Source organism: Anopheles moucheti, chromosome 3 (assembly GCF_943734755.1).
Source record: "Anopheles moucheti chromosome 3, idAnoMoucSN_F20_07, whole genome shotgun sequence".
In the NCBI taxonomy this organism is placed as follows: domain Eukaryota; kingdom Metazoa; phylum Arthropoda; class Insecta; order Diptera; family Culicidae; genus Anopheles; species Anopheles moucheti.
In genome coordinates, this window is record NC_069141.1 from 33,835,928 (window position 1) to 33,848,034 (window position 12,107).

Sequence of the window (12,107 nt, forward strand, 5' to 3'; positions counted from 1 at the left end):
AATCAAAGTGTAGATGATGAAAGCAGCTCGAAAAAAAATCATACCATTTTGAGCTCGCATTTCAGTGTGCATGAGCAGAAAAAATATGTTTTGCTGTGAATCCAGCCTTCGTCATATTTTGCACTGAACGAAGTTTTTTTTTGTTGTGTCCCACACAAGTACACAAGTATTTTCAATAAAATCGTCACGGAAGGATCGATTCGAACTACACGGGAAAGGTGATAAGCGTAAAAGCAGGAGTTCGTGGTAACAAAATCAATATCAACGTGATTTTAATACCAATTTTCAGGATGACAGAAACGCTTCGCACGTATCAGGCCATCCCTTTATTTGTATGGGTTCATGTTGCACTTCGTTCGTTGCATCGATCCCCGAAGTAAACAGCACTGTGACCTTCTTGTTTCGTTGAGGCAAGCAAAAAAAAAAACGTTTAAACAAAGCGGTTTTAAGAGAGATGGGCAGAGACGTAATGGCCGTTCATTCAGGTGTAGGGTGCGCGATCGCGCAGTCCCTTGAATGTATGGTTGCGGTTGCACTTTTATGGCTCTCTTGATTTATCGTTTGACACGGGACCCAAGGTCTCGCACCATGTGGGAACAAAAATAAATAAAGCCAAACTGAATGAAGGGAACATGAAAAATGTTTCCTTTTTGTTACCAGATTTTGACACTGTCGTTCGGTAAAGCGTAATTATTGTGGCATGCAAAAAAATAATAACGCCAATTTAAAATGTGTAATAACTTGTAATTTATAACTTATTTAAAAAAGATCTACAACAATTGAGTTTTGTTTTGCAGTCGTTTTAGATGAATAACGCATTAGCCGCTTTAAAGCACTTCGAATGGTAAGGTTCTACTATTCAACGGTCCTGCTAAACTTTTCAACACAGAACTTATGCTCAGTGTCATAAAAAAATCTCTGCAAGCAAGTGAAACGATTAAGCAATTTGTTAAAAGTTAGCTGTAACTTTCACCGCATTCCCATTCCCATCCGGAATGCAACTGGTTCCCCTTTTGCCATTGCAGTTTGTAGCGTAATTAGCTTATCAGGGTTCTGTTTGTGTAACATTTTCTTCACACTCACCGTCGTACACCACAGACCGAGACAAAAGAATGGTGAAGAAAACAGAAAATTGTGCAATCGCAAATCGCTTTTTTTCTCTTCTATAGTCTCCAAACTTTTTTGCTAAGCACCAACACCCACGGTGCGCCAAAACCCTCCGGGAGCTTAATTTTAACCAGCTGTGGAGGATTTAGTTGAACAACCCAAACTACTCGGGTAAGTCGTTTGTGAAGCGAAAGAAAAATCATGACGCGGAGAAAATTCCGTCCTCGGGTTTTTTTTTCTAAACGTCCAAATGTCACAGCATTGAGTTTTTCGTTAAGACGATTATGAAGTGAGGAGATTAAAAGAGATCGTCCGATTTTCGGTGCATGCGATGCCTCTAAGTGGAATGTTCTAGTTTTGTTAAGCGCAAGCATTCAGCTTGCGTTTCGTGTTGTAAATAATAAAATGGGCATAAGAAATGTGTTGTTTGTTTTGCTATGTTTAAGGGATATAAAGTTTTGTCGAGTGTAATTAAGTTCGCACTGGAAAAACTGTTCGCAATTGAAGCTTTTGATAGTACCGAGTGCAGTTTATCAGTGACGACCATCCTGTTAAAGGATAAAAGTTTCATTTAGTTTGAAAGAATTTTGTTATGCAATCGTGGCAATGGTTGTTCTGTGAAAATGGTTTATTCCACTTTATCACCTTTCAGTGAAACATTGTGTAACGAAACCACTAGACTTAGCTTCTACCACCATTTGTGTAGCTTTTCCCAGTGCCAATCCGTATGTGACATTTTTAAGCTCAACTTGTTGATATGCATTGAATACAAATGGCAACAAAACGTGGTCCTGGGAATGCATTATCGCGCAAATTCCACACCTGGTAAGCGAACAGGTTACAAAATGGCATTGCCAAGCTAGCAACTCGCCCCACCGAAACGCCGTAATAAAAGTAAATGAATTGGAAAGAATGCATTCCGCAATGGTGGCAGCGTGAAGCTAGATTTGGCCCCTTACTCTCACTCGATCGACTGCAAGTGCAATCGTGCATGGACGAGTGTGTTTCCGGGATCTTTAGTTTTATTATACCTCGAGTACTGCCTGAGCGAATCCGTCCCCCCGGTTCCGTCCCTCATCGTGGCGATGATTTATTGCTTCGTAGCGTTGCGCGTCGTGTGGAAAATGTGATCCGGAAACCAGGAGGCCAGGTGGTGCGTGTTTCCGTTTACTCAACCGTCGAGGATGTGAACTTCTTGCCCACAAAGAAGCGGCGTTTGCTATTGCATCTTGCAGGTAACTCGTTACGTTCCAATGCTTACACTCTCACAGGTTTTCCGCCAGCGTTAAACCGTTGGAACGGAAATGAAAAATGGCATGCTTGGGTTTCCGTATGATGTGCCAGCACGCCGTTTGCCTATTAAAGTAATGAATGTCTACGGTATTTTCACGCGATGAGCATCGTTTTTTTCCTTTTCACAAGGTCACAGTGCGATTTAAGTGTGCCCGATGTCTTAAGCCCGATGTGGCTTAAGAGGTAATATATTTTAATTTGGTAATTTAGAAATAAGTTTTTGTCACGAAAATGGCTAGCTTTTACCTGTGGGTCAACGATTGACAACGGATCAACAGTATTGAAGCATTTTATAGGCCAACTTTGATGGACAACACAAATCTTTTGCTTGACAACCGCACAGAAATTGAGCTGTACTGAAGGAACGATGTCTGATCTCAGTAGCCAGAAAAAGGTGAACATACTCATAGAAGATTTGCATCGTTTGAGCACGAAACACAAGCGAATCTGTTTTCATTGCTGCACTATGTAATGGTATGGGTAAGATTTTGCAGTTGAAGATTTGTTTCGTGTAATCATACCTTTATAGGGTTTTTGAGTTCCAGTGAAACTTATCCCGTATCCCGAGGTCCGTTCATGTTGAACTAGAATGTGCTGAGTAAATTTGAAATCCTTCCCGCTTTATTAACTTTATATATTTAAGTCATGAAAAAATGTGCAAATTAAGATACTACCAAGACGCATTATAATTTAACGTTTCACAAAATAGTTCCATTTTTAAAACTCGAATTTATAACTACCGCTACGAGGTTGAGGTTCATAATGGTTGTTCAGATCAATATTTTATTTCCAGCTTTTTTTCTAGAATGAAGGACTGTTTAAGTTATTGATCAGACATTTAATTGAAGAAGGTATTATTTATGTGTTTAGATAGGCTCATGCCAGCCGTAAATTGTTTTTTTTTCTTCTACGTGTACGTGTTATATACACACCTTTTATATAGCTCAAATTGATTACCGTTTTATGGTACCAAACGATGGTACCTAATAGCTATCGAAAGGGTGTTGGCCGTGTTTATGAACCGGGTTTTGTGAACATCCTTGTCGACACAACACGCAGTGCGTTGTACGGAAAGGATCATGTACCGGTTGCTCATTTGCAGCAAACGTTCATCTCATACCGTACCTTATTTTCATGTGTTCACAAACTATATCAAACCCGGACACACCACCGATGAAGGATGGTTCGTTTCGATGGATCCAAGTGACAAAATTGATGTACCGTCGTAGTCATACCGTAGAAGTGAATCACCTGCACAGACGGACGAGTAAGTTTCTGAAAGGGTCCGCTGGGTGTCCCAAAAGTTGTTGATCTCGAAGAAATCAACCGACGGGACACTCATCGGTCCCTTGTTTCGAAGGGGGTTTCGAATTGGCATGTTCCGGGTCGATGTAAACCTGGTCACCGTACGACAACGGTAGGTTGAACCGTCGAACGTGCTACGAGATAACACACTTCATGCGTCAGTCTGCCGAAAATGAGCCTTCGGTTGGTTGAGCAGGGCGCAAGTTTCGATGTACCACTTTCCAGGTTGCTGTGCCGGAACTGACGCGTTAAGAAGTGGCAGTCCTTTGTAGCATTTGGTGGTGATGGCAGATGAGAACAAAAGCACTCGATAGCGTGGTGTGACCGAGAGAAAGCTAGACGCCATTGATGGAAAAATCGGTAAACATTGTTGTTGATGGCGTAAGATTGTTGAAGGGAACTGAGGGCCTTCTCATACCCCATTGTTGAAGCATTTTGTGGTACATTTTTGCAATTGGGAAAAGTATGAAGTTCGTACTGTGCCTTTAGTCCTTGTATGGTAAAACGTTCATGGAGCACAGATTGTTTGCAAGCTTTTGTTCCGCAAGTGTGTATTTTCTGCAAGCGGACGTAGTGAACCTTGTTTGGTATTTGCTGTGCAGTGGGAGTAATCGATTGGATCCTGGTTATGGATCTACCAATAATACTGTTTGCATTTGAATAATGTTTGAAATTGATATCGTTTGAGTTTGCTATGTAAAAGCTGGATCGCTTCTACAGCAAGACATCGATCGTTCTATTTCTAATCGGTTTGATGTGAGGAAATGATCTGCTCGACATAATTGATGGAGTAATATGTCATAAAATTTGCATCGATTAGGCTACGGTATGCTGTTTAAGCAGTACATTTCTCAACATTTCAATAGCTTTGGGCCCGATGCTGTTCAGAAGTGGTAACTAAACGTTATGCAAAAGCAGATAGCTTGTCTGCGAAAGCTAAGAATCCATTTCAGTTACAAATGATAAAACCGAAAATGTTGCAACAGAAGATTCATGTTCATGTAAAAACAGTGTAGTTCTAGTAGTTTATATTGGATGATGGAAATGTGTGTCGATTGATTATTCCTAGAAGCCGCGATCATTGATGATCGTGCGATGGGTGGCTTTATTTTGTCACTTCGACACTTCGCAACGGCAAATACTCGCTCGTAACAGGAGTGGGTTGTACCAGGAAGTAATCAAAAGGTTATGTTTCATTCAACGTTTAGTGGACGAGAAGGGTTTATCAGCTAGTTTACGAGTGCATTGGAGTGCATACGAGTGCAAATATATATCCTAATTGGAATATATACCGAGAATTTTGTTTTATTCCACACATCAATACGTAACCGTTTAAGAAGTGAAATGTTTAATTAATGAAAATGCATGTGGAAAATTTCAAAACTTCAAATCTAATGTTTCCATTGCACTGGTGTTAAACACATAATCTTATCAACCGATTAATTTGTTTGGTTTGTTTGTTCGAAGGCTCTTAAGCCAGGCATTGCTTGGGAAAGCTTCTTGTTTACTCAATGACTTGTTAATCACCTCGCTTGGTATTTGAATTGGTTCATGAATGAGAGTTGCGATTTCGAAATTCAGCGTTGCAATTAGTTGATTGTGTATCTAATATGTGCAAAGGCATGGTGTTTGAGTAGATAATGTTTACATATCAGCAATCCTATTTACTTATTTGCAGTTCAGGTTAAAAGGCAATTTTTGAGTATAAAATCGTTGTATGAGTATGTTTAAAAACAAAAGGCTTTTAAATTGTACTTGCAATTTAAAAACAAAAATCATGGTAGCATCTGTCACTGTTTTCCATATGTTTCTATTAATATTTTTGTTATATCCGGACACGGTAGTTCTACTCCCTCTCGGTAACTGCTCTGCAAGTAAGCGTACTATGGCTAGCACGGCTTTACCTCTGAAAACAGGCCAACCCCCGTCAAAGACGACATAAGGCTCAGTCTGATTATGAAAGGAAATGAAATTATGATTTCTATTTTATTCTCAGACGGACCTGTCTTTCCATTCAGTTTCTATTTTCAGTACAGTGGTAAAGAAAGCAACAAGAATTAGTCTCCGGTTACGGTACGGAAATTAGATACAAGTATGGAACCCTACAGTTGAAAACGTAGGCGATGAATAGAGACCGAAAAAAGGACAAAACCTGTAAAAAGAAACCTGTGGGATGGTACCGTTGCTTTCCACCAACAAGCAGCTTTTGCACACACTGAGCTTAGCCAGAGGACGTAGCTGACACAAACCGCAGCCATACAACGACTGCAATGATTGCTGATGTTAATTGTTTTGTTTATTAAATTTGAAAACTTTAGTTCATTTTATGATTGCACTGCAAGGCAGAGAGGGCAAAGGCGTGACGTTGTCGCTGTGGGATACAAATGTTTGCATGTATGCATGCTCTTGACAATGTTGGCTTGCTTGGAGAGCCAGGGCATTCGGTACGAGTGCTCACTGCTGAGAAGTATTCAATTTTCACCACTATGATAACGAGTGTCTCGTTTGTTTGCTGGGTGGTATAATAGAGAAAATGGACGAGGTGGTGCAATAGAAGTATATGATGGGTTTCAACGAAAAGCCGGTTCTAATTATTAATTCATACCTTACCGTGTGTTAGTAACAAAATAACAGTGAGTGGCTTGCAAATGCAGTGAAAGAAGATCTCTTATTGTCTAGTTGTTCAATTTGTTTTATAGCCAAAACTTGAAGGGAAATAAATGCCTGTTTTTAGCTCTATACGGGTTTCCATAATAACTGAAACATGCATTGTATTAATTAATAACAAATTGTTTTAAACTGATTGTCATGATACAATGCATTGGGAATGCTGATTTTGGCATGGCATGCTATGAAGGGAGCGGCTTATACTGCTGCTCTCTTAGAATTTTCTTGCCTCAAATTATCTCTCTCAAGATTGTCATGCCAGATTCATGGCTTGCTAGACTCAAGTTGCAGATGTGTAATAACTGATCGAAACTTCTTTGTAATTGAAGCGGTTCAAATTAATTCTTATTTCGCTTGGGAAATTAGGATGACATCCCTCTAAAACTTACAAACAAGCAACCAATAACACTATCGCAAAGAAATGAATCCGTTAAGAGAAAGAAAAGTTACCAAACATTATAACTCTACAAAGCATTCCTGCAAGAGTTCGTGTGGAAAAGATTGGTGAAGTTGGAAGCTTATCACCCTGAGGCAGCAACGAAAAGCACAGCAAAGGTATGTGTAGTTTTAATTACAATTTTGCTGCTACCTGTACTACAATCAGTGTCTGGAGAATTGTTCCGGCATTAGCTTCACATGACTGTGGCATGACTGTGGATCGTTTCCATCTTCTTGAGCGCCAAGAATCTCCTTCCGTACACCGAGGACGGTGTGAAACCACTTAAAATCGTGTAACGTTCGACTTGGCTCCGTTTGGTGTGCTGAAATGGAAAACATCGTGAGTAAATGTAAATTCGGAACACTCGCGCTGTGAACCGAAACTGTCAGTGTAGTAGTCATTTGTGTAAATTAATTGCTCAATCCAAAACACTAATCACCAGCCAGCGCCACACGTCTTTTCGGTTTTGGAACAGATGTAAATTAATTTGTATTTGCACTCTGATTAGTGTTTCCTGCACTGTTTCCTTTCCTACACGATTTTGGTGGTAAAGATTGGAGCAAGTGACAGTGTTTTCCACATTGTTTAAGTTGTAAATATATTTAAATGATTTGCTTTATTAGTATTTATCTACTTTAAGTCATTGAATTATTGCTGCTGGATGTGTTTTAATAATATTGTTGTTTTTGTAGAATTACAAATATTTTAAAATATCATCAAAATCGGGTAATCTTTTCTACAATTAAGTTGTTTACTTCAGCGGTTTTTTTATGGGCAAATTTTGTTTCTTAGAACGAATTTAAAACAAACACAAAACACATGAATATTTCAACGAGAGATTAAACGCAAATGAACAAAAAAGGATCAACTAGTGAGCATACGGAGTTTCGGGGTTTCATACCAGCCCGTCGAATTGCCCACATTAATATTCTACGTGCAGAAGCTTTCATCTTCCATCGAACTGGCGAAAATCACTTTTGCTTGTTCATCAATAGCCGTTAGGGGTTTGCCTCAAACGGTTCGTTGATGGGGTGCATGATGGACCATTTGTTAGGCCGGTTTCTATCCCCTGAACGCTGAGTTACTACGTCTTGGCAATGGAAAACACAGATTCGGGAGAAAGTTGTTTCGGATTTTGCACGTTAAAACAACACGCTGCCATCCATCTTGGGCCGGCAGGGTTGCGTATCTCCCTATCTGTGTTTGACCGTGCAAATGTTGAATCCAGCTGACGTTTAAGCGTGGAACGTGCGTGCTGACGGGCCGTACTAATCAAACGCTAAGCGATACGATTGATGCTTTAGAAAATTGGTCGTTCGTTTGCTTGAACGGTGAAGGAGTTGTTATTGGAATAGCTTCTAAATACAATCGTTGGACGATTCTTCATGGCATGAATCGTAGCAACACAGCAACAATCAACTTCATTAATAATTCAGTCGTTGTTTTCATTTTAGTTCAATGTGTGGTTCAAAGTTCTAGTGTGGTATGGTATCTACCAGTTGGATATGTTGATAAGACACTATAACATGTTCGTATAAATGTAGATCACCTCGTCTACCGATGACCCAGCAATATTGTTTAAATAGTTCCTCAATGGGCCATAAATTGGCCCGACATTTTTTTTTTTTTTATTTAATTATTTTTACAGAAAATAATTTGTCCGCCCATAAGGCTTAACAAAAGGAATCTTAAAGTCTACTCTTAAATCTAATAACGCGTCCGAGGAGGAGGAGGAAACAAACTAAACATAGAGGATTACAAGGAGCCATTAATGAGTCGGGCCCGAAAAGCAGATATCGAGATGTTATAATCGAAATGATAAAAAACATAGTTAAAAGAGGTCATAGCTCGCAGGGAAGGATCATTTTGGCCGTAAGAGGTAATATTCAGGTGATAGACGAAGATTTCATTATCGTTAGTTAACATTTATTGAAGTTGTAGATAGATGACCTGCTTTAGTACACAGTGCTTTAGATAAACAAATGTTTGAATCACCATCAACGGTTTGGTGAAATATTTCATGGTAATGATAATTTGAAGAGTTTCCTTTTCTACAACTACCAACAGAGGGCTGCTGTTTATGGTAACGCTTTTACTGTGTAAGTAAGAATGGGAAGTAAGAGAAGGTACTGAAATGTCGCTTTAGTTCTAAATAACACCCGGAAGCTGCTTGCAGGAACATATCACCTGACAGATGAAAGACAAATGAGCAAGCGGGCGAGTGGTTATAAATTTTCATAAAAATGATGTGACATTCAACTTGCGAGAATATGATACACACCTAATGCGTCAGATGTAGATTATTCGAACAGTAGTAAATGACTCTTAAAAGTTCAATTGTGAAAAAATGATTGAGATGCGATGCCGGACGGGAACTGAAATGGGAAACGTCCAGAAGGGTTTATTAATTATGGGGATGGAAGTGAACTGATGGTATGTCACAAAGCAGCTTTATGTTTAATTTGTCATTGAACTGCTGTTAATTCAAAGATATTAAGTATAAAGATCATGGATATTCAATCTGGTTCCAATTAATCATCGTGTGATGATTTCCACCCTTATTTTGTTCAATTTTTTGTCGAATTATCCAACTGATATGGATTATATGTTTGAAATTGCTTTAACAACTTTTAGGCAAATACATACCCACCGCCTCAAGGGTAATGACACAAATGTAACCTTAACCTCAAAACCAAACACAAAACTTAATTTACATTTGTAAGATCAAACACTTAAAGCCAACCTATCTGGAACGTATTTTAATTGGCTTTGCACCGAAGATAAAAAAGGAGGACATAATTATCAACTCCCATCAATATATGGTTGGAGCTGGGATCTAATGAACAACTTTACATAAAAAAAAATAGGCTAAGCTTACATTCCACTGTGGCAAGCGTACAAGAAGAGCTAATGAAATGGAACTGTTGATAATATCACAGTTGAATTACGCCACAGCCGCAACGGGAAACAGCAGTGTAGGCCCACCCACAACCATGCAGCAACTTTTGCTAGTTTCAACGGAAGTAGCAATAACCACCAAGCAAGCGTTGGGGGGGTTACTGCGGTAAGAAGGCGAAAAATTAATTGGCCTGCTTAGTATACCGGTCGGATGGCAGTTGCGGCTCTTTTAAATGTTTAACTGTAATTGGTACGACTCGGTACCGCGTCGCAATAACGCTTCCGGGCTCTGGTACCGTTGTACGGAAACTTTGGTCGCGTTTGAATCGGTTTCGTGATCCCTTTGATTCCCATTAGGCGGTAATGGGTTCACTTGAAGGCATGGTTTTGCTGGGTCTTCGTTGATAGTGTTTTTGCATGGGAATTCTTTTAGTTTCTAAGCTTAAATTTCTTTTCTTTTCGAGGAGCCACTACCAATACACCACCGGATCACACTATTTTGTTTTATATTGATACGAAAGAAATTTTATAAATTTATTTACTTTTTGAAACATTTTACAGAAACTTCATTCTTTGGAATTACACATAAACATAAAAGCTATATCATACAGAATATAAAATAAGAAAAATAAAATTACCTATATCATAAGAAAAATAAAATTACAATAATTTTTTCTGCTTAACTCCTCTAAAAAGCCACCGATTTGCGTTGATAATTTTAGTCTTAGCACAAAAACATCGTCACGCTTACTTTTGCGTCTTTTCGTCTGTTCACAACACAACCTTGTCCCGAGAATGACACATTTCCCTTTCCAGTAGCAAAGCAACGCCTGCTTTTCGGGCTAGCATTTTGCTGTTCTTGCCACGAAAATCACAATGGACAGCATGTGTTGGTAGTAAATCTGCTGTTCGAAGCCACGATTAAGACGGAAACGCACGAACTGTGTTTTGCTGTGATTTGGGCGTAGCGGTGAGAGATGAGATATACAGTTGGTTACGATCTTTTGTACGTTCGCTGCGATCCATACACTTCCGGGATGTGGTCGTACGGATGAATGGTAATTGATTTCAAGGAATCTGATTATTTGCTACAATTTTCGGCCCTTTCGTCCCATGCCATTGTAGCGTTTTTAATGCTTCACTTTGGGCCGTAGCGTTTGCTGCGCTGCTTGGGCGCATGAGGTTAGCGTGGGATGAAGAAATGTTCGAGCGCAGACAACAAAGAAATCTGAGCAAGTTGTTATACTTTCACGTTGCAAATGCGGAAGCATACTTGTGGTGTATTAAAACATTGTGCATTTAATTTCCCATCACAACGCTCTCCCTAATTTGTGTACAGCCCCGAAATAGCTGCCACTAAAACTTTCGCCATGTGCTTTTCTGGCACCCGAAATGTGCCTTTTTCTGGTTTTTGTTGTTCGCCCTCCCGGAAGGGCAATAAACGCTGCCACCGCCGCCGGGTTACCAAGTGTTTGTATCTATGTGCCGGAACTTTGGGGAGGGGAAGAAAAAACCCTCCCAAAGAATAAAAATAAAACCAGCGCGCGTTACGCGGAAATTAATGCTGGCACACAGGCGCGTAACCGTACCACGGGCGCTGTACACGATTTTCTTCCGCGCAGATGGAAATTTTCTGTCACAGTCGCGCCGTAATGTCGGCCAGGAAATAACCAGCCCGTTCGGGAAACGGGGTCGACCGCAACGCATTGGAAGTTTTGCGTCACCCACCGCTGACGTCTGATGAACGGCAACAGCAAACGGAAGGAATGCCGTGTTGTGGCAAGTGCTGGCAAGCAAAATTAGATAAACCAACAATCTACCGCTGGGAAGTGAGCATGGTTTGGTTTTGTGTAGCTTTTTTTGTACGGGTTCTTGGAACCGGAAGGAACCACGAGCTGTGGAAAGTGTTAAACTGCATTAACTGCTTGGAAAGGAGCAGCAGGAAGTAATAGAGGTATTGCTTGCAGTTGAGTACCTTCCGCACGAAACAATATGTTTTTTAATACTGTTTTTATACTGTTTATGTTTTTTTTTTATTTATCACTAAATTGCAGTAATTGTTTTCACTACCAAAACATTGGAAAATGCACCACTTTCCAGTTACTTTTCAATGAGTCCTTCAAGCAAACGTTACTCCCATCAAACGGAATCACATCCGCAGAACAATCCGAACGGAGCACCATTTATGGAAAAAGTGCCCTTGCTGAGTGGGCGCAATTTACCATGTGGCACTCATTGAACAGTTTGCCATGATAATTCAATATTTTCTGCTGATTGCTCAACCGGAACCGGATCGGTTTCCACTGCCGAATCGATGCCCCGATTTCGTTCCGTCGGAGCGGGCGGACGCTTTCTGTATCGTTTGAAATCATCTGCGAAGCGCTTTTTGAAGCGATTC